Raw genomic sequence first — 4,592 nt, forward strand, 5'->3', positions numbered from 1 at the left:
TCAAGTGAAGCATCGGAATCTATAACTAGTGTCACAGGAATGATTCAAAACATAGACAGTAGGAAGAGTCAGACTTTTTGTACTTAAGTCGGCAATGTGCTATTTGTATTTAATTCCGATGCCATTTCTGAGTTTCATGGTCAATAAGAAAGTCAGAGGGATACAGTAAACCTGAAGTGAAGCATCAGAATCTATAGCTTGTGTCACCGAAATGGTTCAAAACATAGTCAATAAGAAGAGTCAGTCATCTTGTACTTATGTCGGCATTGCGCCTTTTGTATTTAATTCCGATGAATATTCTGTGTTTCATCGTCAATAAGAAGGTGCAAGGGATACAGAAAAACTGAAGTCAAGCATCGGGATCTATAACTAGTGTCACAGGAATGGTTCAAAACATAGCCAGTAAGAAGAGTCAGTCTTCTTGTACTTAAGTCGGCATTGTGCCTTTTGTATGTAATTCCGATGCAATTTCTGTGTTTCATCGTCAATAAGAAGGTCAGAGGGATACATTAAACCTGAAATGAAGCATCGCAATCTATAACTAGTGTCACAGGAATGGTTCAAACATAGTCAGTAAGAAGAGTCAGTCTTCTTGTACCTAAGTCGGCATTGTGCCTTTTGTATTTAATTCCGATGCAATTTCTGTGTTTCATCGTCAATAAGAAGGTCCAAGGCATACAGAAAAACTGAAGTCAAGCATCGGAATCTATAACTAGTGTCACAGGAATGGATCAAAACATAGCCAGTAAGAAGAGTCAGTCTTCTTGTACCTAAGTAGGAATTTTGGCGTTTCTATTTAATGCCGATGCAGTTTCTGTGTTTCATCGTCAATAAGAAGGTCAGAGGGATACAGTAAACCTGAAGTGAAGCATCGGAATCTATAGCTAGTGTCACAGGAATGGTTCAAAACATAGTCAGTAAGAAGAGTCAGTCTTCTTGTCCTTAAGTCGGCATTGTGCCTTTTGTATTTAATTCCGATGCAATTTCTGTGTTTCATCGCCAATAAGAAGGTCCAAGGGATACAGTAAACCTGAAGTGAAGCATCAGATTCTATAACTAGTGTCACAGGAATGGTTCAAAACATAGACAGTAAGAAAAGTCAGTCGTTTTGTACTTAAGTCGGCATTGTGCCTTTTGTATTTAATTACGATGCAATTTCTGTCTTTCATCGTCAAAATGAAGGTCCAAGGGATACAGTAAACCTGAAGTGATGCATCGGAAACAATAGCTAGTGTCACAGGAATGGTTCAAAACATAGTCAGTAAGAAGAGTCAGTCTTCTTGTCCGTAAGTCGGCATTGTGCCTGTTGTATTTAATTCCGATGCAATTCTTGTGTTTCATCGCCAATAGGAAGGTCCAAGGTATACAGTAAATCTGAAGTGAAGCATCGGATTCTATAACTAGTGTCAAAGGAATGGTTCAAAACATAGACAGTAAGAAAAGTCAGTCGTCTTGTACTTAAGTCGTCATTGTGCCTTTTGTATTTAATTCCGATGCAATTTCTGTGTTTCATCGTCAATAACATGGTCCAAGGGATACAGTAAACCTGAAGTGAAGCATCGGAATCTATAACTAGTGTCACAGGAATGGTTCAAAATATAGACAGGAAGAAAAGTCAGTCGTCTTGTACTTAAGTCGGCATTGTGCCTTTTCTATTTAATTCCGATGCAGTTTCTGTGTTTCATCGTCAATAAGAAGGTCAGGGGGATACAGTAAACCTGAAGTGAAGCATCCGAATCCATAACTAGTGTCACAGGAATGGTTCAAAAATAGTCAGTAAATTGAGCCAGTCTTCTTGTACTTCAGTCGGCATTGTGCCTTTTGTATTTAATTCCGATTCAATTTCCGTGTTTCATCGTCAATAAGAAGGTCAGGGGGATACAGTAAACCTGAAGTGAATCGTCGTAATCTATAACTAGTGTCACAGGAATGGTTCAAAACGTAGTCAGTATGAAGAGTCAGTCTTTATGTACCTAAGTCTGCATTGTGCCTTTTGTGTTTAATTGCGATGCAATTTCTGTGTTTCAAAGTCAATAAGAAGGTCCAAGGGATACAGTAAACCTCAAGTGAAGCATCGGAATGTATAACTAGTTTCACAGGAATGGTTCAAATCCTAGACAGTAGGAAGAGTCAGTCTTCGTGTACTTAAGTCGGCATTGTGCCTTTTGTATTTAATTCCGACACCATTTCTGTGTTTCATCGTCAATAAGAAAGTCAGAGGGATACAGTAAACCTGAAATGAAGCATCGGAATCTATAGCTAGTGTCACAGGAATGCTTCAAAACATAGCCAGTAAGAAGAGTCAGTCTTCTTGTACTTAAGTCGGCATTGTGCCTTTTGTATGTAATTCCGATGCAATTTCTGTGTTTCATCGCCAATAAGAAGGTCCAAGGGATACAGTAAACCTGAAGTTAAGCATCGGATTCTATAACTAGTGTCACAGGAGTGGTTCAAAATCATAGACAGTAAGAAAAGTCAGTCATCTTGTACTTTAGTCGGCATTGTGCCTTTTCTATTTAATTCCGATGCCATTTCTGTGTTTCATCGTCAATAAGAAGGTCTAAGGGATACAGAAAAACTGAAGTCGATCATCGGAATCTATTACTAGTGTAACAGGAATGGTTCAAAACATAGCCAGTAAGAAGAGTCAGTCTTCTTGTACCTAAGTAGGAATTGTGGCGTTTCTATTTAATTCCGATGCAGTATCTGTGTTTCATCGTCAATAAGAAGGTCGGAGGGATACAGTAAACCTGAAGTGAAGCATCGGGATCTATAACTAGTGTCACAGGAATGGTTCAAAATATAGTCAGTAAGAGGAGTCAGACTACTTGTACTTATGACGGCATTGTGCCTTTTGTATTTAATTCCGATGCAATTTCTGTTTTTCATCGTCAATAAAAAGGTCCAAGGGATACAGTAAACCTGAAGTGAAGCATCGGAATCTATAACTAGTATCACAGGAATGGTTCAAAACATAGACAGTACGAAAAGTGTGACGTCATATTCTTAAGTCGACATTGTGCCTTTTCTATTTAATTCCGATGCAATATCTGTGTTTCATCGTCAATAAGAAGGTCAGGAGGATACAGTAAACCTGAAGTGAAGCATCCGAATCCATAACTAGTGTCACCGGAATGGTTCAATACATAGTCAGTAAATAGAGTCAGTCTTCTTGTACTTCAGTCGGCATTGTGCATTTTGTATTTATTTCCGATGCGATTTCTGTGTTTCATCGTCAATACGAAGGTCAGAGGGATACACTAAACCTTAAGTGAAGCATCGGAATCTATAACTAGTGTCACAGGAATGGTTCAAAACATAGTCAGTATGAAGAGTCACTCTTTATGTACCTAAGTCTGCATTGTGCCTTTTGTGTTTGATTCCGATGCAATTTCTGTGTTTCATCGTCAATAAGAAGGTCCAAGGCATCCAGTAAACCTCAAGTGAAGCATCGAAATCTATAACTAGTGTCACAGGAATGGTTCAAAACCTAGACAGTTGGAAGAGTCAGTCTTCTTGTACTTAAGTTGGTATTGTGCCTTTTGTATTTAATTCCGATGCCATTTCTGTGTTTCATCGTCAATAAGAAAGTCGGAGGAATACAGTAAACCTGAGGTGAAGCATCGGAATCTATAGCTAGTGTCACAGGAATGGTTCAAACATAGTCAGTAAGAAGAGTTAGTCTTCTTGTACTTAAGTCGGCATTGTGCCTTTTGTATTTAATTCCGATGCAATTTCTTTGTTTCATCGCCAATAAGAAGGTCCAAGGGATACAGTAAAGCTGGAGTGAAGCATCGGAATCTATAACTAGGATCAAGGGAATGGTTCAAAACATAGACATTAGGAAGAGTCAGTCTTCTTTACTTAAGTCGGCATTGTGCCTTTTGTATTTAATCCCGATGCAATTTCTGTGTTTCATCGTCATTACGAAGGTCCAAGGGATACAGTAAACCTCAAGTAAGGCATCGGAATCTATAACTAGTGTCACAGAAATGGTTCAAAACATAGACAGTAAGAAGAGTCTGTCTTCGTGTACTTAAGTCGGCATTTTGCCCTTTGTATTTAATTCCGATGCAATTTCTGTGTTTCATCGTCAATAAGAAGGTCCAAGGGATACAGTAAAACTGACGTCAAGCATCGGAATACATAACTAGTGTCACAGGAATGGTTCAAAACATAGCCAGTAAGAAGGGTCAGTCTCCTTGTACTTAAATAAGCATTGTGGCGTTTCTATTTAATTCCGATGCAATTTCTGTGTTTTATCGACAATAAGAAGGTCAGAGGGATACAGTAAACCTGAAGTGAAGCATCTGGATCTATAACTAGTGTCACAGGAATGGTTCAAATCATTGTCAGTAAGAAGAGTCAGTCTTCTTCTACTTAAGTCGGCATTGTGCCCTTTGTATTTAATTCCGATGCAATTTCTGAGTTTCATCGTCAATAAGAAGGTCCAAGGGATACAGTAAACCTGAAGTGAAGCATCGGAATCTATAACTAGTGTCACAGGAATGGCTCAAAACGTAGACAGTAAGAAATGTCAGTCTTCTTGTACTTAAGTCGGCATTGTGCCTTTTCTATTTAATTCCGATGCA

The sequence above is a fragment of the Schistocerca piceifrons genome, unplaced genomic scaffold (genome assembly GCF_021461385.2).
Source record: "Schistocerca piceifrons isolate TAMUIC-IGC-003096 unplaced genomic scaffold, iqSchPice1.1 HiC_scaffold_1544, whole genome shotgun sequence".
In the NCBI taxonomy this organism is placed as follows: domain Eukaryota; kingdom Metazoa; phylum Arthropoda; class Insecta; order Orthoptera; family Acrididae; genus Schistocerca; species Schistocerca piceifrons.